The sequence below is a fragment of the Globicephala melas genome, chromosome 9 (assembly GCF_963455315.2).
Source record: "Globicephala melas chromosome 9, mGloMel1.2, whole genome shotgun sequence".
Classification (NCBI taxonomy): Eukaryota; Metazoa; Chordata; class Mammalia; order Artiodactyla; family Delphinidae; genus Globicephala; species Globicephala melas.
Window position 1 is genome coordinate 29,898,870 of NC_083322.1, and position 27,265 is coordinate 29,926,134.

Below are 27,265 nucleotides of genomic sequence, written 5' to 3' on the forward strand. Positions count from 1 at the left end.
CACCATGGTTAAGGAATGAGGGGGTCTATATATAGCAGCAGCCATAGCAATAACTGTTGGGGAGAATATAAATCATGGGAAACTTCAGAGAGCTATGCCACCTGAGAGTATAATAAAAAGAGGAAAAGGGGAGCCGTTAAACAGGTATACCAAGGGGTATAAAACACCAGTGACATACTTGAGGGTAAAGAATATTTCAAAAATGTATCCCTAAACTAACATCTCATTTTATGCACAAGAAATATCACAATGTTCACATCAAGTATCAATAGAAGATAAATACACATCAAACAATTTCCAATTTAAAAAACAATTAAAAACAAACACACTGAGAAGGGATAGCAAATAGTGCATGCATTTTATCACTATATCAAATTGTTTCAAGAGTCACAGGACTGAATGAAATAATTTCAGTGGTTTCTGTAAACTGTATGGCAATTCTCATCACTTCAAATAAGATATGTAGGCAAATAAACTTACTTTTATAACTGTCTAGTATGCTTTTCTTAAAACATACTCATAAGCCACATAAATCCTCATTTCTCCTTGTGTAGTTTCATCTATACTTAAGGTTTACTAAATTCTAACAAGCTATAGTACAAAATAATTGGCACTCTGCTGTAACAGCTGGAAATAATGTGTACATGGAAGCGAGGTAAAATAAAATTGACAGCTGAAATCTGAAGTTAACATAGGAATCACCATAAAACCTAGCAACTCTAAATCAACGAAATTGATAGAGGTGATATCCCCTCTATGTTATCACATATATACCTCTGCGATTTGTTAACTAATTGAATAAGGGTATTTGTCATATTCTTGTCTAAGAACATGACAGTGTCCAAATGTAAGGAAGAGTAGAAGAAAGTCTCCCTGATGAAGGAAAAAAACCAAACAAAACCTTTTTAAAAAAGCATCCAATGCTATATTTAACCAGATAAAAGAAAGTGAAGGGAGGTCACTATCTGGATAACTTACTGATACATCTTGTTACTGGAAATTGATAGTAACACATGTATCATTCACGCTGCCTCAATTGGTCCTCTGCTTTGTGTGTGTCTGTGTGCGTGTGTGTGTGTGTGTCGGGGGGGTGTGTAGGGTGAAGCTTTAGAAAGTTAATTTTGACCTGCACGTGTTTATGACTATGACTAACAGATGATTTGTCTTTTCCTTGAAAAAAAAAAAACTGAGTTCACTATTTCTAAAACTGTAGAACTAACTCAGTTCTCTGCTAGTGCTCATGCCTGTACTGGCTGTTATCTCACTGCAGGAAGATTCCAGTTTAGCTGCCTGAAGGGCTGAACAGAGTACCTTGGTTTGTCCTACTGATGCATCAATCGCTATCACTCAGAACACAGGGGACAGGAAATTGACAGAAAACACCACAATGGCAAATTGACACATACTTATACTAAACATTTCCCAGTGAAATTAAATATTAATTTTCTATAGATGGGAAATTGTCTACAAAATAAAAATGTCCTGAATTATCATTCCATGATAATATGGAGTTTATTCATAGTTTAAATTGATGTGGCCTGTAGAGTTTCTGTAAAGCAAATATAACAGGAAAGAATAGTATGTAACAGCATGTTACATTTCACAGAGTAGCCTTGTTCATTTCAGCAAAGAGCCTGCAGAAGAAAATTTGTGGAGAGAGAGATGGCAGGACCCTGACAAAAAATGTGTCCACAGACAGGCAAGATTTTGAGCCCAATAACATCCTCGTGCTGATGAGATTAGTTTGCTTTATAATCTACTGCTAGCAAACTAACTTTGACACTCTCAGAGAAGAACACTGGGGAGATGCTGAAAATAAAGAGGAGAGGAAACTTGTATTATTAATGCAGGTGCGAGAGAAAAAGATACCATTTATTGTAAAGAGAATTTATTGTAAAGAGAATCTTACCAGACTTACGTTCTTAAAATGTGTAAAAATAATGATTTTTCTAAAAGTATAGAACAGAATCCCATTGTGCAACTACTAAAAATTACAAGCTAAATTACTTTGTTTTGTGTGTTACTAATTTAATAAGCACTTCAGGAGTAAAAATCTGTCTTGATAATGGATTGCACTGAACCAGTAGAGCTAAAGATCTAATGTATCCTTTTTCTTAGTGATTCATGCTATCATCTTGTTGGGGAACTAAACCTGGAAGATTTATCTTATTCCTCAGAAAGGTATACATATTCATATCGCAAAGGGAACTTAAATATGCTTAATTGAAATTTCTAATTTCTCAAATGAGATAATTGTAGCCCATATGGTTGATGCTCATGCCCAACGGCATAGAATAAACCATTAATATGAGCCTTCTTACTCTTATGAGCCACTCTGTTCTGCTATATCACACGTTGTCCATGCTTGTGTGAAGCTGAAAAAAGTCTAACTTGATATGTGACCTGGTAATGTTGGATATAAATATTTTAAAATCTTCGAGGAAATCTCATGTTTACTTTTATCTATCTGATGCAGAAACCTTTAAGTTTGTCCAATGCACACAGAAATTGGTTATTTATCAAATATGATATTCCTATTCTCATCCTAGTGATTTTGCTAACATGAAATATTTGGGTGAAGAAGATAAAAAGGCCACCATTTCAAAACAGTACAGTAGGCAATTGTGGTGATAAATAGTTTTTCAAATACATGATGACAGATGCCATTAAGAGGCACAAGCTGTTAAATCTTGAATCTCATATGTGCTTTGTTCTTGATTTCTAAATTTATCCCAGGTTGTTTTCAGAACTTAAAACACAGTCATGGGAGGTTGGTGATTAGAGAAACTATTTGAAGTTTCACAATCAGAACAGCTGGTCCAGAGATGACAGAAGATGATGCTGAGTCTTATGAAGAAAATGCAAAGTAGTAATTGGGGAATGTTTTGGCAAGTAATAAGAGAAACCATCAAGAGACTTATTGCAGGTGTCAAATCACATTTAGGTTATATATGTTTTCCTGATCCAGTGTTTCAATTGGCCCTCTTACATCTAAGTGAAAAAACTGTATGATTATCTGAAAAATATAGAAAGGAATAGAGTTTGATTTCAAAACAGGCATAAAACTAATACATGGAAGGAGTACTGAAAGAACAGGTCACAAGTTCTAGGGCATAAAATCATTCATCTTTCATGTAAACTACTACAATCACTTCCTAACTAGTCTCCCTGAATAAATCTTCCTCCCTTAGACTATTCTTTCTAGAGAATACAGAGTGACTATTTTTTTTATTTTGACTCAGGTCATCTTATTATTCTACTCCAAATTCCCCCATATTTAGAATAAAATTCAAACTCTTTATCTTTGCCTAAATAGCTCTATATGTTTGGCTCCTGACTACTTCTCTATCAATCCCTTGTTTCTCTCCCATGCTTAGAATACAGTGGACACCTCGCTGTTTATCAAACATGCCAATTATCAATCCATCTCAAGATCTTTGCCCTTGATGTGTCCTTCATCTGGAATATTCTTCCCCAGATATTTGCATAACTGGCTCTCAGACTTAATTCAAGTTCATGTTCAAATGTCAGCTTGTTGCCACATTATCTGAAGCAGAATTTCCAGTGACTTTATATCCTTAGCCTACTTTATTTTTCTTCCTATTACATATCATTACTTGTATTCTATTTTTTTTTTTTTTTTTTTTTTTTTTAGCAGTACACGGGCCTCTCACTGTTGTGGCCTCTCCCGCTGTGGAGCACAGGCTCCGGACGCGCAGGCTCAGCGGCCATGGCTCACGGGCCCAGCCGCTCCACGGCATATGGGATCTTCCTGGACCGGGGCACGAACCTGTGTCCCCTGCATCGGCAGGCGGACTCTCAACCACTGCGCCACCAGGGAAGCCCCTTAAGAATTTTTTTTATAGTTCTAGGGAAATGTCACTCTAGAGCCTTTCCAAAAAATGCTGTATTTAAAAATGAAAGTAGCTTTTCAAATCCTGAGACTTTCCCAAAATGCTGAATTTAAAAATGAAAGTAGTTCTTCAAATCTCAGCATCTGTTCCAGATTCTTTTAACTGTAGGTATAGGATGAACAGCGTCCTTGGTCTCCCTTCCATTCTCTGTGCTTCTTGTTCTTTAATTTTACATCCCCAGGGCATGTTTCCTCAAGATCATCTTCAGATTATGCTCCTGTTCTACTCTAACTTACAGTTTGTACTTTCTCCTTCCTCTCAAGAAAGATCACTTGACTGGTGATAGTGATTATGATAATTTTTAATTTGTGGTAATTTGTGTTTTCACTGGGGACTTACTACTTACCAGAAACTTATTACAAACAGTAGTTTAGTTCCTATTCCTAAATTATACAGGGGGAAATTTAAGCTTAGCCAAGTTGAATAACTTTGTCCATGGTCCATACCACCTTTCTTGTCACCACAAATCCCAACCCATGAAAGACCAATTGCCATGGGTGATAAGACAGAAGAATGCTGTGTTCAGTTCCACAGATTCTTAGAGGCAAAACTCTCACTTGACTCCCTAAAGTGCTGCATCGTTGACTATGGTGTTTCATAAGGTTCTCTGTTTCTGCTTGGGGAATAAGGGACCTCCCTTGGTTTTCAGTCCCAGATGGCCACAGTAAGTTGTCTCTAGTTCACAGCAAAGGAACCAATCCCATACACAGGCCCCACAAATAAGATGAGCTCCACGTATCAGTCTCCATTAGGCCTGATGAGCTAGTTTTTGGGAAAATGTAAGTTATAAGGTACATAAATATTTTCTCTGAAATACAATAACTGTGTTTTGCATGCTATGCAAATTAAGCTCATATATCCATATATATGCTATGTAAATATAGACTGATAGGTATATACAAGCATAGATATAGATATAGAAATAAGACAAAGTACAAAGCAGTGGTTCAGAGCCTGGCTTCTGAATCAGACTGCCTGGATTTGAATCTCAGCTCTGTGAACACTTTCTTCATGTATAAATTGATTTGATATCTGAAGTGCAGTCTAAAGGCAGAAATAATCACAACACTACAAACAAAACAAAAAGGAAGAAAGAAAAAGAAATAACCTTTGAAGCCTAATAACTTAGATTCAAATCAGAGCCCCGCTACTTACCGGATATATGATCTTGGCTGACTTATTTCACTTCTTTCTTCCTCACTTTCCTAATCTATAAAATGAGAATAAAATTCCAGTCACCTCATACAGTTCTGAGGAATAAAGAAGAGTGTAACTTAGACTCTCATCTGGTACATTACAAAAACTGTAAAAATGTTAGCTATTATCACCATTCAGTCTATTCAGAAACCAGGGAACAGAAAGGGCTACTATTCATTAAGGGCTTCTCAGGGTTAGCATATGGTTTGCAAAAAATATGGATTGCAACCTCCACTAGAAATGCTTTCTCTCTACTTGAATATGAAAGAACATACAAGGGCTTAACGTTCTTTGACAATTATCGTTCTTTAAAATTCCAGTAGTGAATGATACAGCTGCTCATAAAACAAAAAGACAAAAAAATAAAACATATGCAATTTAATTATATTAAATCACATTCTGTAGCTTAAGAATGTAGCTTAGTCATTGGGAAAATGTTTGGGGTTGTTTCATTTGCTATTAGCTCTCACTTTATGTTCGTTACCATTCCTGAGGTCTTCCCATTTTAGTTTTCTAGGATTGAAAGGCTTATTTTATAAATTATTCATGTGTGTTGTCATATTTGACTTTCCTACATCCTTAAACTTCACTGTCAAATTTTTATACTGTTGGGGGTGTCTGTATGGTTTCTTTAGTGTATCTTTAAACCTGTATTTGTAAAACATAACTTGGGCTTGATGATCATTAGGGCAGCTTGTATAAGTATGCAACTTACTTTTCCACCGAAGAACTGTCAACAGCTGCCGGCTTTTCTCTGATGCACCTGAAAACAAAAGAATAAGTATCAGTAGAAACAAGTTACATAAGTGACAAACTAAGGCACTGTTTCTGTGTAGTAGTAGAGCCAAACCCTAAAGGCAGATGAAGATTTATGTCCAATTCCTATACCAGTTAGGCTGGCTTTGAAGATCATGGTTAACTCAGTATCCTCAGTATCAGTGGAAAATCATAGTCTACTCCCTTAAATGTGACACCCTTTGGAAGAGTAATTTGGGTTCCACTTGATAAGTTACTGTCAGAAATAAAGGTTATCTGATAAGAATGTGATTATCAGAAATGACCTATGAGTTTATCTGGTTTTTGATAAATGATCACAGGACCCCATGGAGCCCCAATCAACTACCACTGATAAGAATTAATATGTAAATAGCTCATACAGCTCAACATCAAAAATATAAACAACCTGATTTAGAAATGGACATTTTTCCATAGAGGAAATGCAGATGGCCAACTGGCCCATGAAAAGATGCTCAACATTCTTAATAATCAGGAAAATGCAAATCAAAACCACAATGAGGTATCACTTCACACCTATTAGAATGGCTATCATCAAAGAGAACACAAATAACAAATGTTGGTGAGGATGGGGGAAAGAAAGAAACCTTTGTACAATGTTCCACAGCCACTGTGGAAAACAGTATGAAAGTTTCTCAAAAAACTAAAAACAGAACTACCATATGACCCAGCAATGCCACTCTTGGGTACGTATCCAAAAAAACCCAAAACACTGATTTGAAAAGATACATGCACCTCAATGTTCACAGCAGCATTATTTACAATTGCCAAGATATGGAAGTAACCTAATTATCCATCAACAGGTGAATAGCTAAAGAAGATGTGGAATATATATACAACAGAATACTACTTAGCCATAAAAAATGAAGTTTTTTACTTGCAGCAACACGGATGGACTTAGAGAGCATTACGCTAAGTGAAATAAGTCAGAGGAAAACAAATATTGTATGGTATCCGTTATATGTGGAACCTAAAAACTACAACAAACTAGGGAATATAACAAAAAAGAAGCAGACTCACAGATATAGAGAACAAACTAGTGGTTATCAGTGGGGAGAGGGAAGGGGGAAGAGGCAATATAGGGGTAAGGAATTAAGAGGTACAAACTATTACATATTAAAAGAAAAGTGCAAAGACATCCTGTACAACACAGGGAATATTGCCAATATTTTACAATAACAATAAATGGAACAGAACCTTTACAAATTGTCAATTACTATATTGTACACCTATAATTTATATAATATTGTCCACGAACTATACTTCAAAAAAGAAAAGAATTCATAGTAAACTCTAATGCCTCTTTTGATCATTTCACCTAAAGTAATGAATTCAGGATAATTTTTTTTTAATTTATATATTCACAGTATGAAAATTATAAAAGTGTAATATTACTTTATGAAGAAATGGCATGTCTAAATAACAAAAATTGCTAAAATAACCAGCTGAGCTTCCCCGTGCAGCTGTAACCAGAGTAGTCATCCATCCACCAGCTCTAGTTTGTCTAAGGGGAGGCTAGATGCTCAGGAGAATTCCTGTAATTAAGAAATCTAGGAAGAGGAACCAAGATGGCAGAGTAGAAGGAGGTGCTCTCACTCCCTCTTGTGAGAACACCAGAATCACAACTAGCTGCTGGACAATAATTGACAGGAAGACACTGGAACTCACCAAAAAAATACCCCACATCCAAAGACGAAGGAGAAGCCACAATGAGACAGTAGGAGGGGTGCAATCACAGCAAAATCAAATCCTATAACTGCTGGGTGGGTGACTCACAGACTGGAGAACACTTACACCACAGAAGTCCACCCACTGGAGTGAAGGTTCTGAGCCCCATGTCAGGCTTCCCAACCTGGGGGTCTGGCAAAGGGAGGAGGAATTCCTAGAGAATCAGACTTTGAAGCCTAGTGGGAATTGATTGCAGGACTTCGAGAGGACTGGGGGAAACAGAGACTACACTCTTGGAGGGCACACACAAAGTAGTGTGCGCATGGGGACCCAGGTGAAGGAGCAGTGACCCCATAGGAGACTGAACCAGACCTACCTGCTAGTGTTGGAGGGTCTCCTGCAGAGGCGAGGGGTGCTGTGGCTCACCAAGGAGACAAGGACATTGGCAGCAGAAGTTCTCGGAAGTACTCCCTTGCATGAGCCCTCCCAGAGTCTGTCATTAGCCCTGCCAAAGAGCCCAGGTAGGCTCCAGTGTTGGGTTGCCTTCAGGCCAAACAACCAACAGGGAGGGAACCCAGCCCCACCCATGAACATTCAAGCAGGTTAAAGTTTTACTGAGCTCCGCCCACCTGAGCAACAGTCAGGACTACCCACCACCAGTCCCTCCCATCAGGAAACTTACACAAGACTCTTAGATAGCCTCATCCACCAGAGGGCAGAGAGCAGAAGCAAGAACTATAATCCTGCAGCCTGTGGAACAAAAAGCACACTCACAGAAAGACAAGATGAAAAGGCAGAGGGCTCTGTACCAGATGAAGGAACAAGATAAAACCCCAGAAAAACAACTAAATGAAGTGGAAATAGGCAACCTTCTAGAAAAAGAATTCAGAATAATGATAGTGAAGATGATCCAGGACCTCGGAAAAAGAATGGAGGCAAAGATCGAGAAGATGCAAGAAATGTTTAATAAAGAGCTAGAAGAACTAAAGAACAAACAAACAGAGATGAACAATACAATAACTGAAATGAAAACTACACTAGAAGGAATCAATAGCAAAATAACTGAGGCAAAAGAATGGATAAGTGACCTGGAAAACAGAAAGGTGGAATTCACTGCTGCGGAACAGACTAAAGAAAAAAGAATGAAAAGAAATGAAGACAGCCTAAGAGACCTCTAGGGCAACATTAAACACAACAACATTTGCATTACAGGGGTCTCAGAAGGAGAAGAGAGAGAGAGAAAGGACCAGAGAAAATATTTGAAGAGATTATAGTTGAAAACTTTCCTAACAAGGGAAAGGAAACAGCCACCCAAGTCCAGGAAGTGCAGCGAGTCCCATACAGGATAAACCCAAGGAGAAACACGCCAAGACACATAGTAATCAAACTGACAAAAATTAAAGACAAAGAAAAATTATTGAAGGCAACAAGGGAAAAATGACAAAAAACATACAAGGGAACTCCCATAAGGTTAACAGCTGATTTCTCAGCAGAAACTCTACAAGCCAGAAGGGAGTGGCATGATATATTTAAAGTGATGAAAGGGAAGAACCTACAACCTAGATTACTCTACCCAGCAAGGATCTCATTCAGATTCGATGCTTTACAGACAAGCAAAAGCTAAGAGAATTCAGCATAACCAAACCACCTCTACAACAAATGCTAAAGGAACTTCTCGAAGCGGGAAACACAAGAGTAGAAAATGACCTAAAAAAACAAACCCATAACGATTAAGAAAATGGTAGTAGGAACATACATAACGATAATTACCTTATACTTGAACGGATTAAATGCTCCAACCAAAAGACACAGGCTCGCTGAATGGATACAAAAACAAGACCCATTTAGATGCTCTCTACAAGAGACCCACTTCAGACCTGGGGACACATACAGACTTAAAGTGAGAGGATGGAAAAAGAAACTTCTTGCAAATGGAACTCAAAAGAAAGCTGGAGTAGTAATACTCATATCAGATAGAGCAGACTTTAAAATAAAGCATGTTACAAGAGACAAGGAAGGACACTAAAGCGATCAATCCAAGAAGAAAATATAACAATTATAAATATAAATGCACCCAACATAGGAGCACCTCAATACATAAGGCAACTGCTAACAGTTTTAAAAGAGGAAATTGACAATAACACAATAACAGTGGGGGACTTTAACACCTCACTTACACCAATGGACAGATCATCCAAAATGAAAATAAATAAGGAAACAGAAGCTTTAAATGACACAACAGACCAGATAGATTTAATGTACATTTATATGACATTCCATCCAAAAACAGCAGATTACACTTTCTTCTCAAGTGTGCATGGAACATTCTCCAGGATAGATCACATTTTGGGTCACAAATCAAGCCGCAGTAAATTTAAGAAAACAGCATCTTTTCTGACCACAATGCTATGAGATTAGAAATCAATTACAGGGGAAAAAAACGTAAAAAACAAAAACACATGGAGGCTAAACAATACGTTACTAAATAATCAAGAGATCACTTAAGAAATTAAAGAGGAAATCAAAAAATACCTAGAGACAAATGACAATGAAAACACGACGATCCAAAACCTACTGGATGCAGCAAAAGCAGTTCTAAGAGGGAAGTTTGCAGCAATACAAGCCTACCTCAAGAAACAAGAAAAATCTCAAATAAACAATCTAACCTTACACCTAAAGGAATTAGAGAAAGAAGAACAAACAAAACCCAACGTTAGCAGAAGGAAAGAAATAATAAAGAGCAGAGCAGAAATAAATGAAATAGAAACAAAGAAACCAATAGCAATGATCAATAAAACTAAAAGCTGGTTCTTTGAGAAGTTAAACAAAATTGATAAACCATTAGCCAAACTCATCAAGAAAAGGAGGGAGAGGACTCAAATCAATAAAATTAGAAATGAAAAAGGAGAAGTTACAAGAGACACCACAGAAATACAAAGCATACTAAGAGACTACTACAGGCAACTCTATGCCAATAAAATGGACAACCTGGAAGAAATGGACAAATTCTTAGAAAGGTATAACCTTCCAAGACTGAACCAGGAAGAAACAGAAAATATAAACAGACCAATCACTTCAATTTCAAGTAATGAAACTGAAACTGTGATTAAAAATTTTCCAACAAACAAAAGCCCAGGACCAGATGGCTTCACAGGTGAATTCTATCAAACATTTAGAGAGCAGCTAACACCCATGCTTCTCAGACTCTTCCAAAAAATTGCAGAGGAAGTAACACTCCCAAACTCATTCTATGAGGCCACCATCACCCTGAAACCCAAAGCAGACAAAGATACTGCAAAAAAGAAAAATTACCAATACCACTGATGAATACAGATGCAAAAATCCTCAACAAAATACTAGCAAACAGAATCCAACAAAACATTAAAAGCGTCATAAACCATGATCAAGTGGGATTTATCCCAGGGATGCAACGATTCTTCAATATATGCAAATCAATCAATGTGATACACCATATTAATAAATTGAAGAATAAAAACCATATGATCATCCCAATAGATGCAGAAAAAGCTTTTGACAAAATTCAACATGCGTTTATGATAAAAACTCTCCAGAAAGTGGGCATAGAGGGAACCTAACTCAACATAATAAAGGCCATATACTACAAACCCACAGCAAACATCATTCTCAATGGTGAAAAACTGAAAGCATTTATTCTAAGATCAGGAACAAGACAAGGATGTCCACTCTCACCAGTATTATTCAAAATAGTTTTGGAAGTCCTAGCCACAGCAATCAGAGAGGAAAAAGAAATAAAAGGAATCCAAATTGGAAAAGAAGAAGTAAAGCTGTCACTGTTTGTAGATGACATGATACTATACATAGAGAGTCCTAAAAATGCCACCAGAAAACTACTAGAGCTAATCAATGAATGTGGTAAAGTTGCAGTATACAAAATTAATGCACAGAAATCTCTTGCATTCCTATACACTAATGATGAAAAATCTGAAAGAGAAATTAAGGAAACACTCCCATTGCAACAAAAAGAATAAAATACCTAGGAATAAACCTACCTAGGGGGACAAAAGACCTGTATGCAGAAAAGTATAAGACACTGATGAAAGAAATTAAAGATGATACCAACAGATGGAGAGATATACCATGTTCTTGGATTGGAAGAATCAATATTGTGAAAGTGACTATACTACCCAAAGCAATCTACAGATTCAATATAATCCCTATCAAATTACCAATGGCATTTTTTATGGAACTAGAACAAAAAAATCTTAAAATTTCTATGGAGACACAATTGATCCCAAATAGCCAAAGCAGTCTTGAGTGGAAAAAAATGGAGCGGGAGGAATCAGACTCCCTGACTTCAGACTATACTACAAAGCTACAGTAATCAATACGGTACTGGCACAAAAACAGAAACAGATCAATGGAACAAGATAGAAAGCCCAGCGATAAACCAACGCACCCATGGTCAACTAATCTATGACAAAGGAGGCAAGGATATACAATGGAGAAAAGACAGTCTCTTCAATAAGTGGTGCTGGGAAACGCTCCCTAACACCATACACAAAAATAAACTCAAAATGGATTCAAGATCTCAGTGTAAGACTGGACACTATAAAACTCTAAGAGGAAAACATAGGAAGAGCACTCTTTGACATAAATCACAGCAAGATGTTTTCTGATCCACCACCTAGAGTAATGGAAATAAAAACAAAAATAAACAAATGGGATCTAATGAAACTTCAAAGCTTTTGCACAGCAAAGGAAACCATAAACAAAACGAAAAGACAACCCTCAGAATGGGAGAAAATTTTGCAAATGAATCAATGGAGAAAGGATTAATCTCCAAAATATATAAACAGCTCATGCAGCTCAATATCAGAGAAACAAACAACCCAATCCAAAAATGGGCAGAAGGCCTAAACAGACATTGCTCCAAAGAAGACATACAGATGGCCAAGAGGCACATGAAAATCTGCTCAACATCACTAATTAACAGAGAAATGCAAATTAAAACTACAATGAAGTATCACCTCACACAAGTTAGAATGGGCATCCTCAAGAAATCTACAAACAACAAATGCTGCCGAGGGTGTGGAGAAAAGAGAACTGTCGTGCACTGTTGGTGGGAATGTAAATTGATACAGCCACCGTGGAGAACAGTATGGAGGTTCCTTAAAAACCTAAAAATAGGGCTTCCCTGGTGGCGCAGTGGTTGGGAGTCTGCCTGCCGATGCAGGGGACACGGGTTCGTGGCCCAGTCCAGGAGGATCCCACATGCCGCGGAGCGGCTGGGCCTGTGGGCCATGGCTGCTGGGCCTGCATGTCCGGGGCCTGTGCTCCACAAAGGGAGAGGCCGCGACAGTGAGAGGCCGCGTACCGCAAAAACAAAAACAAAACAAAACCCTAAAAATAAAATTACATATGATCCAGCAATCCCAATACTGGGCATATACCCAGAGAAATCCATAATTCAAAAAGATGCATGCACCCCAATGTTCACTGCTGCACTATTTACAATAGCCAGGTCATGGAAGCAACCTAAATGCCCATCAACAGACAAATGGATAAAGAAGTTGTGGTACATATATACAATGGAATATTACTCAACCATAAAAAGGAATGAAATTGGGTCATTTGTTGAGACGTGGATGGATCTAGAGACTGTCATACAGAGTGAAGTAAGTCAGAAAGAGAAAAACAAATATCGTATATAAACGCATGTATGTGGAACCTAGAAAAATGGTACAGATGAACCGGTTTTCAGGGCAGAAGTTGAGACACAGATGTAGAGAACAAACGTATGGACACCAAGGGGGGAAAGCCGCGGGGGGGTGGGGATGGTGGTGTGATGAATTGGGCGATTGGGATTGACCTGTATGCACTGATGTGTATAAAAGTGATGACTAATAAGAACCTGCTGTATAAAAAAATAAAATAAAATTAAAAAATTAAAAAAAAACAACTAATACTAAACTTTCGTTGGGTTATTTGTATGGAAGTATGTTAATATAAATGTTTCAGACATTACATGAAATTCCTAAAAATCTTATATGTTCTGGTATAATGTTATAAGTAATAATTCTAGTTATTATTTTTATTTTTTTTGTGGTACACGGGCCTCTCACTGTTGTGGCCTCTCCTGTTGTGGAGCACAGGCTTCGGACGCGCAGGCTCAGCGGCCATGGCTCACGGGCCCAGCCGCTCTGCGGCATGTGGGATCTTCCCGGACCGGGGCACGAACCTGTGTCCTCTGCATCGGCAGGCGGACTCTCAACCACTGCGCCACCGGGGAAGCCCTAGTTATTATTTTAAAATGTATATCTCAGAAATAACTAAATTTCCTTGTCAATTGCATTATTATGAACTTTCATCAAATCTTTAACCGTGGTCATTTTTAAGTCTTTTGTCATTTACAGACAGTTCTGGGTGTACTCTGATGCTTTTGCAAAAATGTTCCTATAAAAGGGTTTCATCTTCAGTAAATTCATGGAAAAGACTCTGACAAGCACAGGTTTCTGGTAACTGACTATATTGCTGAACTGAATGAATAAGCATTTTCAGGACTGTAATGGAAAACTGATGAATTCATAAAAGTGCTAACAAAAGATCAAGATGAAAAAAAACAATTGCATGGGATTGAGTGAACTGCTGAGGATGATTATAATTTTTGTGACTTTGAATAAAAAAAGAATTTCTTAGTAATAAAACACTAAACAAAACAACAAAAATAACAAAAATTCAATACATTTATTTACCCATCATTGAATTTTTAAAATATAGCTTTATGGAAATTTTCACTCCAGGTAAAACTTTTCTAAAATAATTAAAATTTGGAATAATTTTGATATTAAACCGTTTATATTTTATCTCTTTCAGAACTAAAAAATGTAAGAAAACTAGTAGCACATCAATGTATTCTCATGTAAAAAGAATACATAGTAGTTAAAAACTAAAGCAGCAAACATGATAAAAAAGTAAAAGTTCTGCTTTAATTCTCCAATCTCTCAACGACCCATAGGTGACAATCAGGAAAAATTTGATATGAATATGCAAAATATTTTTGTGCGTTTATGTGTGTGTAGACACAAACATAATTGTTTTTAACACATATGGAATAAAATGTACTTTCTTGTACATAATTTTGCAACTTGCGATTTTGCTTCTGTTAAAATCTCTTTTCCTAGAACATTATGTTAGATCTCTTTGTAATTTTCTTTTATATGAGTGTATCAGTTTATTTAATCATTCCCTCATAAGTGGACATTTATGTTATTAGTAATATGTGGTCATTATAGCAATGCTGCAGTAAACATTCATATACATGCAAGATATTTGGATTATTTCTGTAGAAATCAACATTTTCGGTAAAATGATATCACTAATATCAATAGTACTGTATATTAACAATCTTACATTTTAAATAATCTGATAGATGAACAATTTTTTGTTTTGATTTTTATTAAAATTTGTGGTTTTGTTGAGCATCTTTCTTTTTTTTTTTTTACAAAATAGAGTTTATTTTTTAAAAAATAAATTGCTTCATCTTTCCTTTGTCTACTAATTTTATATGCTTATTTTAGGAAATCTTTAATCTTTTGCCTTCTATATATGTTGAGAATATCTTCCCTAATTGTTGTTTGTCTATTGACTGTATTTATGATATTTTTAATACAGAAGATCTTCATTTTATGTAGGCAAATCTGGTCTTTTTCCTGTTAGCTTCTGATTTTCCTCTTACCATCTTTCCGAACCAAAATCAAGTTAAGTGGCAGGAACTCTGATGAAATAATTCAACTCAGAGAATATTTTTTATAAAGCAACTGTAAATTAGTGAATGTGATTATAATTATTGTAACATTAGTCTTATATCAAAGGCCTATCACACAACCAGGAAGGATATGTAGACTGAAGGTGTGTTGTCACTGCTGATCATACAGTGCCATTTGATGATGTCTATGCAAATCTCATAACAACTCTGCTTTACCATTTAGAATGATGATAAATAAGCATATGTTTTTTATATAAATCTTGCTGTGTTCTTTCTTATTTAAATTGATTCATCTTTAGATTTGCTAATGTTTGCCAGAACTACAGTCAAACTACATTAAGAAAATATTGTACTTTTCTCTAAGGTACTGATTTAAAAAATATGTAAAAATAATGTTCAGACCTAATTTAATCATGCTCCTGATTAATTATTCATACACTGTGCCATCACTAAGTCTATCCACTAGAAGGAAAACAAAAATGAATCTGGTAATGGTAAATAAGTATAAGGCCTTTAAGGCCTTTAGTCCATTTGGGCTCCTGCAACAGAAATAGCAAAAACTGGGTGGGTGGCTTATAAACAACGGAAATGTATTTCTCACAGTTCTGGTGGAGGGGGAAGTCCAAGATTAAGGCACCAGCAGATTCAGCATCCACTGAGAGCCCACTTCCTGGTTCACAGACACTGTCTTCTTCCTGTGCCAGAACGGATGGGGTCTCTTTTATAAGGGCACTGATCCCAGTCACAAGGACTCTACCCTTGTGACCTAATTACTCACCAAAGATCCCACCTCCAAATACCATCACTTGGAAGATTAGGTTTCAACATTTGATTTTGGGGGGGACATAAATATCCAGCACATAGCAAGTGTTAGTAAAAAATATGTATCCCATCTTTACATTAGTGTGTTGCTAATGTTTACTTGGTGATTACAGAAAAAATATGACCTATATATCCTTTAATAATTTGCAAATGGAGGAAATGGACTCAAATCCAGATTATGTTATTCAAGGTCAGATATTTTATTTTGCTCTGTTTCCCACTGTGAAACTAAATAAGCTAAGTTAAAGGTCCCTTCAAAAATTACTAAAATAATTTGAACCTTGAGTCTACACTGAACGGGACAAAGTTAATCAGGCAGTGAAGGCATTCAAGACTACTGCAATAGGGGACAGAGGCTAGAACTAAGTTCAAACTCAACTCCTGTGTAGTACAGGATGGTAGGCTTTCTCAAGGCTGGAATGAGCTAGTGGAAATTTACTGGAGGATGTGATAGGTCATGACTTGAAAGTTGAAATGACTTCTTGGTCCATGCAGAATGGATGTTGTGTTAGCAAGCATGAAAACCAACATTAATCTCATTGTACATTTCCATCAAATCTCTTAGGTGACCAGGTACATTGCCAATGAGCAGTAACAGTTCTGAAAGAATCTATTTTTCTGAGCAGTAGGTCTCAACAGTGGGCTTAAAATATACAGTAGATCATGTTATTAAGAGATGTGCTGTCATCAAGGCTTTGTTGTTCCATTTACAGAGAACAGGTAGAGTAGATTTAGCATAATTTATAAGGGCCCAAGGATTTTCAGAGTGGTAAATGAGCATCAGCTTTGACTTAAAGTGACCAGCTGCGTTAGCCCCTAACAGGAGAGTCAGCTGTCCTTTGAAGCCAGGCATTGACTTCTCCTCTCTAGCTATGAGAGTCCTAGATGGCATCTTCTTCCAATAGAAGGCTGTTTAGTCTACATTGAAAAACTGTTGCTTAGTGTAGCCACCTTCATTATCTTAGCTAGATCTTCTGGATAACTTGTTTAAGCTTCTACATCAGCACTTGCTGCTTCACTTTGCACCGTTATGTTATGGAAATGGCTTCTTTCCTTAAATTTCATGACCCAGCCTCTGCTAGCTTCAGACTTTTCTTCTGCAGCTTCCTCACCTTTCTCAGTCTTCACTGAATTGAAGAGAGTTAGGGCTTTGCACTCGATTGGGCTTTGGCTTAAGGGAATGTTGTGGCTGGTTTGATCTTCTACCCAGATCACTAAAACTTTCTCCATATCACAGCAATAAGGCCATTTCACTTTCTTACCATAATTGTGTTCACTGGAGTAGCAAGTTTAATTTCCTCCAAAAACGTTTCCTTTACATTCACAACTTGGCTAACTGGCACAAGAGGCCTACCTTTCAGCCTGTCTGTGCTTTTGATAAACCTTCCTTACTAAGCTTAATCATTTCTAGCTTTTGGGTTAAAGTTAAAGACTTGGGATTCTTTCTTTCACTTGAACACTTAGAGGCCATTGTAGGGTTACTAACTGGCCTAATTTCAATGTTGCTGTGTCTCAGGGAATAGGGAGGCCCAAGGAGAGCGGGAGAGAGGAGAGGGGAAGGCTGGTTGGTGGAGCAGTCAGAACACACACAACTTTCACTGATGAAGTTTGCCACCTTATATGGGTGTGGTTCATGACACCCCAAAACAATTACAATAATAACATCAAAGTTCGGTACGGTAATCACAGATACGGTAATCACAGATTACCGTAACAAATATAATAGCAATGAAAAAGTTTGAAATATTGCAAGAAGTACAAAACTGTGACACAGAGAAGTGAAGTGAGCCAATACTGTTGGAAAATGGTGCTGATAAGCTTTCCCGGATGCAGGTTTACAAACCTTCAATTTGTAAAACAAAAGCACAGTATCTGCAAAGCACAATAAAGTGAAGTACAATAAAATTAGGGAGGTATGCCTGTACTATCACCCTTGATGATTATATTTCAAATAAGTGGTTCTCAATTCCTTGAGAAAAACATTCCTAGGTTGTAAAACTCGCAAGAGGCTTTTAAAAAGTTTTACATCTCACAAGGGCAGAGGAAGAATTTACAATTACAAGTTTTCTAAAGTAAATGCTCTAAGTAAAGGGAGGTCAGAGGCCTATAGTTAGTATTAAGAAGCTTATCTAAAGTTTAGTAAAGCTGGGGTGGGGGGAACATTAAGGCCATCTTGATCAATACCAACTGAAAATCTCAAACTAAAAGCAGATCTTCCAAATGATGCCACTTGTAACCTCGGCATGAGACTCAAACCCCTCTGAGTGATGTTCAACTATCACCTACATTCAGAGATACACGTATTGAATTTCAGTAACTAGAAGAGTATAGATTTTTTGGATTGAGTAAATTTATTTTGTTACAATTCACCTTACACAGAGTGTGAAACTAAACAGTAAAAAACATAATTTATCCTTCTCAATTAAATAATTTATCTTTCTAAAGATAATTTATACTAAATTATGTTTATCCTTTACTAAACTGTAAAAAAAAAATGATTTATCCTTCATTAAGGCATTTGGTTTTTAAAACTATGCAAGCGCCATCATTTGTATTTACTTTAAAAAACCAGGTGGCTGTGGTATTGTAGTTTTAATAATCTTACCCTTAAAATTGTTTTTTAACCAAGTAAAATTCTTTGATTTTATTTTAAGCTATTTTATAGCCACAGATATTAAAATCTAATTCTTCATACTTTTAACTAGATTGTAGATGAGATCTGTGTTTTGGAATGATAACTTTTTCATTGATTATGGATGATTTAATACATAATTGTAGAAATATATACTCAGTGATAAATTTGGCATTTGCTGGCAAATGTCTAAGAGATGCCATATCAAAAATAATGTGTTAGAAATGACACCTCTCTAGAGCATTGATTAAATAATATATTGAAAGTTCACAGCATGCAATGCAGCAATTACTGTAATGACTGTGCCTTTAAATGTGTCTTCACTTGTAAATCTTTGGGCAATTAGCTTTAACAATGCTGACATGTTTTCACCTATCAAACACCTCCACATTTTCATAAGCTCTTATAAAATTCAAGTACCTTACAGTGAAAAAATATATTATATATTAAACTGGAAAGAAAGAACAATAGCTGGATATATTCATATCCTGTAATATAAAAGAGGTAGAGATAGAGATGGTTAAGGGGGCAAAATAATATTATTGGACAAGGAAGCCAAGAATACCCAGTGGAGGAAAGACAATCTCTTTAGTTTAAAAAATGGGATATTCATACGCAAAAGAATGAAAATAGAATAAGAAAGAAAACAGAAAAATATATAAAAAAAGAATAGAAACATTGTGCACCACTCACAAAAAATGAACTCAAAATGGATTAAAGACTTAAATATAAGACTATGAAGGTCCTAGAAGAAAATGGAGAAAAAGTTTCTTGACATAGATCTTGGCAATGGATCCAAGATCCATTTTTATATGACAGCTAAGACACGAAAACCCAAATAAAAAACAAACAAGTGGGATGACCAAACTAAAAAGCTTCTGCACAGCAAAAGAAACAGTCACAAAATGAAAAGGCAACCTGTGGAATGGGACTACACATTCCAAACTACACATCTGATAAGGGGTTAATAATCAAAATGTATAAGGAATTCATACAACTCTATAGCAAAAAAACAAATAATTTAATTAAATAGTGGGCAAATGACCTGAATAGACAATTTTCCAGAGGATATTCAAATGGCCAACAGGTACATGAGGAGGTGCTCAACATCCTTAAATACTGGGCAAATGCAATCAAACACACAATGAGATATCACCTCACACCTCCTGTAGAAAGGCTATCATCAAAAAGACCAATGATAACAAATGTGATGAGGATGTAGATTCTGGTTATGTAGAAGTCCTGAGATTGCTCTCTGATACAAAAAATATGACCCACCACCTAGCAATTTTCTTACAGATCCTAATAGAACATGGCAAAGATGTGGAGAACACCATATTGTTAAAAGTGTTTAAGGTGAAGGGCACATTTTTAAAAAAGATTTAATTGCTTTCAAAAAATAGTTTAGAAGGTGAAGAAATTAATTTAAAATTTAAAATATTGGCAAATTTTAGGAAGTGCCTTTGTTCCTGAACTTTAAAAAGAAGTGTATAAATCAAATTCTTAAATAAATTCTTAATCTTCAATGTGAATAATATTAATAGGCAATAAAGAAAATATTATCAGAGGCATAACACCAGACTAACCATCTAGAATGTATCATATATTAAATATCTGTTAAGTATGCATGGATAAAACTAACTTACACATAAGGTCATAATGTTGAGAGGTGATAGTGTGAAAGAATACCAGAGTACATATTATTGCTTTAGAGACCTTGGCCGAAACTTGAGTCTGAACAGATCATGTAAAAATGCCAGAACTGAACTGCATCACATTATCATTTACTTTAATTAAAATAATTAGACATTATAAAGAAAACCCTTAAAAAATGTCCACTAAGCAAATTAACATATGATTTTAGAAATTGGAAAAACTGCCAAGAGTATTGGCAGTCAAGATTATTGAAGCCTATATACCCAGAGGGACATAGGCTAGGCAAAAAGAGGACAGAAAATTCTTAATATTAGCCTCAAATACGAAGAATAAAAATCTGAGACTGTGTCTTTATCTTACATTTATTAAGACTGGTAAGAAAGGACCGCCTACATGAAAGGAATGGAACAATATTAAGGTCCACTGTATTTTTGTTCCTGAATATTTATTCGCTTCACGTGAAGTATCCACCCTCTTCCCACTGGTATTTTTAGTGCCTCCCTAAGGATGGCAGATATATTTTTCCCCCAATATCAGGCCAACCGTGTAGCTTGCTTGGGCTAATAAATTATGAATGAATGCAACAGTGTATCAATTCCAGTTTTACCTAGCATTGCATGAGTCTGCTAATTCTAATTGAAGTGTGAATTTCAAATATAATGAATAGGGACAATAATCTGTAGCAGAAGGGTAATAACCATCCAATTACATGACAGGTGTTTTGGTGTAAGATATTTACTCCTTCTTTCAGTAAATAATCATTTACTGAGCATCTACAATGTGCCAGATTCCATGGCAGGCACTGAGGACAAAGTGTATGAGCATTCAACATTATTGCAGAAACCAAAACAGAACTTGGGTTTTCTAACAAGGATGGCACATGCTCACTTGAGCTTTCTCCTTTACCTGCCATGCTCTCAGGCTACAGAAATGTGGTTAAAACAGGAAATAACTTAGTATTAAACAGTAAGAAAGCAGGAAAAACAAACAATATAGATATGGTGAGATCACAGTGAAGACATGTCAAAGAGCAAAGAAAAGATCTGGACAAGCAAGAAAAAAGTAAAGAGAAACAGAATGGTAGCAATGCAAACTAATTCATGTAAATAAAGGTAAGCATCATATTATGCACAATGTAGACTAGTTTGTATGGTGCTGAAAGAGAAGAAAATTTCTGATAAATGATTTAAACACTTAAAATAGTGTATTAGTGTTTTAATTAAAAAACAATACCTCTAAGACAATGTAAAGGGAAAAAAATGGGATACAAATGTAGCTTTGCAGACTTAAGTCAGATCAAGGGCAAAAATAGCATTTGGGAAAATAAAATTCAAAATAGCAAGAAACAGAATGTACAAGGTAGAAATGACATAATGATATAGACTCTTTATGATCCTTATAATAAAGAGAAACGTTACAGAACTTGAAGTATGAGGAAAGAGTTATTTTAGCCACCAAATGGGTAAAAACCTTTTATAAAGGAGAACCAGTCAGCACAGAATCAAACGTCCCTAATACCATAAAATGCTTAAAAACAGAGCTGAAAAGCTCTGAATGATGGGAAGTGTAACCTAAGAATACTGTATTCAATTTAGATTTTTTCCAAGTGTAGGATATAAACTAATAGGCAGTGTCAACTATGGAAGAACGCTGGGATGACAACATACATGAACCTTCCTTTGAAGACAAAATTCAACCAATTAAGAAATGGCCTAAGTAAAGAATTCAAGAAGAAAAAGGCTTGGAATACGAGTTCATTTAAAATATAACTAATATAAATGTTTACCTAACAGACTGAAGATGTTATAAGTTGTTATGATGTAATAATAATAATATTACTAACAAAAATTTAAAAATGAAAAAAGAATTTAAAAGATGTTTAAGTCTTAATGACTTAGTAAAGTGGTGAATTTTAGAATAAAAACAGTTAAAAATTACCTAGGATTCCAGTCTTAACATGTTCCATAATTGCTTTTCTTATCCATAGAATAATCTTTTAGAGATCCACATGTTTTGTAGTGAATTTTTTAAAATTAGAACATCCACAGTGTTTTTATTTTACTTTATTTTCTGATGTTATATTAAAGATTAATGAGTTTCTTTAAGTATAGCATAGGAATCTTGAACTATTTTAATATTAATTTATATAAATCAATCTTTTGATCAACAAACATGCATAAAGTATACCAGGGCTGATGTTTTTAAAAATTAATAATGAAATATTAGCAAACTGAATCTATCAATATACAAAAAATTATACATCCCAAACAACTGAGATTTACTGAAGGTGCTCAACACTGGTTCAACATTTGAAAATGAAATAAGGTAATCCATCCACCTTTTATGAACAGTATAAAGAATAATAACCAAGTGATCGCACCAATTAAAGCAGAAAAAGTATTTGCCAAAATAAATATCCATGAGTACATACTGATGTATATAAATGACTTAATTTAAAAAATGGTGAAGAGAAAAATTTCCCCTGCAGAATTCTAAGTAATTTATATCCACTCTACATCTTCAAAGAGTTGTAGCATAACTCTCTACCTCTTAGATGTGGGCTTCCTAGAGTAACTTTCTTCTCAAGAATGTACTATGTAAAGGGGGAACAATAGTAACTTAACAGTGGAGAAACCTGACATACACCACCTCAGCAAGGTGATCGAGATCAGTATTAACAGTTATAATTAACGTCAATGGTGTGTGCCCTTAAAGTGATATAATGAAAACGGCACTTTACCTCTGTGATCTTGCTCCCCCAAAACAATCATAGTCCAGTAAGGAGACAGATCCCAACAGATGGATATTATATGAAATATATGATCAGTAATGACTAAAACGGTCTCATTTTATTATATTGTCTCATTTTCTGTAAATCTAAAACTGTTCTAAACAAGTCTATTTAGAAGAAAATTAATGGGTATAGCTATGTGGTAGATTTGGAGAAATGTTTCTCCATTAATGCTTTAGTAAGACAATTTAACTTACCTAAAAATGTTTTTTTAATAAAGACCCAAATTTAGAAATAGAAATTCCATGATATTGTGTGCAACTGTTTTCCTGAGTCTATATTACATTGCTAAAATCAATTTTATTTTATTTTATGGAACGTTCAAATGTATGTTATCAGTGACTACAAACTGACAAATCTTTTCTGAAAAAAATACATGGTGTACAAACAATTACGTGCATTCTTTCATTCGAGAAATATCAACTGAACACTTTCTTCTATATCTTTGAGTCTGGATGTTGAAAATATAAATGGCGAAAATACTGAAAAAATTTTTAAAGTTTTATGTATCATAAAACTTTCTTATATAAAGCATACAATTATCAATAGATTTATCAAGATTTTCTCTACAATACAGTGTATTTAACACACAAACACACATACAGGTGTCTTACGGTTCAGAAACCCCAGGGTTGCATGTAGCTACTTTAACACATTCTCTTCAAATGTCTTTTCTTTTAAGACAATCCAACATTTAACCTGTAAATACAGTCTATGATTATTGGCAACAACTTTAAGTCTGCATGTTATCAGATGATTTTCAAAATGTGTTGGCATTATTTCTGTCTAATTATTACTCTGTGGTATTAGGAGCACCAGGCCCTTTCCAAGTTGGAATATTTCTAGCAGTACCCACTGATACTTTACTAACATTGCTACTCTAACAAGTTAATGAAGGCATGATTGTATAATATCAATTGATTAACAAGATTATGCTTCTGTTAAAGGTTGTCTTGCCTTAGGTATGTTTTAGTCCATAAAATCATGCATCCTGCTTGGGATACGTCACAGTTGTTTTCATTTACAGAAAAAAACTGACTCAAGCTCCATAAGTCTTGAACTGAGGTACAGAGTATAAAAATATTAGAGAAAATCAATATATGCATCAGCAGGGAAAGGCCTGCTGACAGAGACCCAGTGAAAAAAACAAAAATTTTGTTAAAATTTTTCTCATTCTTTTTTCCTATTCCTCTCTTAAACATGAACACACAAGTTAAACTTACTCTCTCTCTCTCACATGCACATGCAAGGATGCATGCACACCCACCCTTCAAGCTTTGACATCTTCCTGAAGTCCAGAAATATACAGAATTATTGAATCTTGTGGATTTAAACAGCATTTGAGAATGAGCAATCTCCAAAATATTATCTTCCAGCACTCCACTAAAATACTTATAAGTACATACAAAATTATGAAAACTCACAATTCTAAAAATCAGAATAAAGAGAAGTATATAATGTTAGAATCTTGTCGTATGCTCCCCTATCCAAGACCCAGGAATTTTATTGTGAAGAACTTACGGAGATTCCCTTTATCACCTAGCATGTTTTTTTGTTCCTTTTCATTTCTCTCTCCCTTTTTCTCTTTCTCATTATACAGAGACTGCTTGGGAAATGATAGAAGGTGCCTTAAATTTTTCTTATAGCCTATCCAATGAGTCAAAAAAATCAGTCTTTATGACTAGAAAACTGAGCAAACCAAACCTGTTTTGGCTGTTTGCTGATGCTTTTTCTTTTAGACAAAGTATTGATCTTTCAGTTACCTACCATATTCCACATGCATTCAAAGGTAGCAATTCTCAGGAGAGAGAAAAAAATTATGGTAGATAAGAAAAATGTGTGTGTGTGCGTGTGCGTGTGTGTTGGGGGGCAGCTAGCAGTGGATTTTAAATTCAACTGTACAGTCTCCACAAATAAAGCACTAGAAAGAAAAGGTAGAGTGGAAAAATTTTTCTTATGTCAGAGGTACAGATCATCAAATAGGAGGGTTGCAAGAGGATGGTCTCATTAGAGGAGAGACGTACCAAGATAAGAATTTGAGGGAAATTGTGGATTGTGCTTGGAGCTCTAGATGATAAATTGTCCTTCATATGTAAACCCAAAAGGGAAATGTACAAGTGGGCAGAAAGCAAAGTGTGATATTAGCAATTACTAATAATTACTATTAACTATTATTGTAATAACAGCAACCACTAAAATTACTAAATATTCTTCAATTTGGACTTTGCACATGTTATTTCTCAAAATAACCAAGAAGCAGATACTATTACTAACCTCATTTTACAGATCAGGAAACAGAGACACAGTGTTAATTCGCCAGGGTCACACAACTGGGAAATAGTATTTGAGGTATTAACATGGTTTATAGGGCTTAAGTTTCTTGCAAAGTTTGAACTGCAGGACAATGCCAGATCACTGATAGAAGATGAGATTTTGATGACAACAATATAAAAACACTAAAAAGTTTAAATAATTTTTATTAGGAATTATACTACATAGCTGTGTACTGTTTGGATGTGAACTACATTCCAATCTTGAATCCTGCAGAAATCTGTTTCATACTCTCATTCCTTTTCTTAACATTTTATTTAAAATGTTCCAAGAAATTGTCTAAATCTTTACAAGCCTAGGTCTTAATTTATTTCATCTTTAAAACAGGGAACCGTTAATGAGCCTTCTCTCCCCGGAGAGTTATCTAACCTGAAGCCCAAGAATGCCATAACCTTTCTGGATGTGTTTCTAATTGATTTGTAATTACAAGTAATTCAATTAAATGAGCTTGTTTTGATTTTTAATGAAGTTGTTAATGTAATAATTATTTTCTGGGCACTGTACTACAAGCATCTAAACATACTTCTCTTTGCCTAAATAATTCCTTGTGAAAATTAAAACAATGCCTCTTTCAATTCTTAATCTTTCCCTTATCACAAAGATGTCAATAAAGAACCCTTTTGAGCAGCTTTGCATCATCCATACACTGCTATAATATTTTACATGGTTTTATTATATTAAGATAGAATAGTTTAAACAGGGATTTGGAGGATCACATAGCTGCTGCTGTCTTTTTCAATACTGAAAAATTATCTGTAAGGGTAACTCTAGCCACAGAAAGAAGAGTGGAAAAGCAGTGGAGATATTAGTGAGCACACAAATTTCCTATAGAAACTTTATGGAAGACTAAAAGAAGAAAGAAAAACATGACTTGAATAAAATAAACAATAGGAAGGAGGTGGGGAAAGTAGAGGAGTGGGGTAGGAAGGTTGAAGAATCAGGGTATTTCAAAACTGAATATGTACGGTTAATTCAACTTACATGCTTTCTCTGAGAGGGCGTGATTTCTACTTAAGGAGAAGAAATTAAGCAAATCTGTGAGTTAGAACAGAGCTTGGGACTTTTAGGATACAAATAATATTTTCTGCATATATATATATATCTAAAGTATATGATCATATGGAACAGTGATACACTCAGCTATACATGCTAATGCATAGAGAGAGACTCAGTATGAAGAAAACCCAGAAGATACCATCTGAAATAATAGAAGCAAGTTAAAGAACTGAATAACATGTTTATCCTAGATCAAAGAAAAGTCTTATAGTAGTTGTAGGCATTTCCAGGAGATACAAGATGAACTGATGATTCAGGTGATTGAAACAAGGGTCAGTTTCCTCCATTTGTTGAACTGGGTAGACAAGAGATAGTGATAAGCGGACCGACTTTTGCTGACTCAGGAAATTGAGAAATGGTGTTGACAAAGAGGCTAGGAATGGGGAGGTGATATAACTCAGTTTCCTCAGCTTGTTTTTTTTAGGGGATTAGGACAAAAGAGTTATCTTTCAAGAAAGGACACTGATATCTGAAAAAATGTTTCCTGGCCCTTTAATTCCTTCAGAAGCAATACATTTTCTAGCACTTTTTGTACAAAGAGAAACAGTTCAGTAAACTGTACATTATCAGGGAAATTTATTCAGTATGTTGAGTGTGTTTGATGATGTAAGGTTGTATCATGGTAAAAGATGCAGTATTACCTTCTCTGAATATTT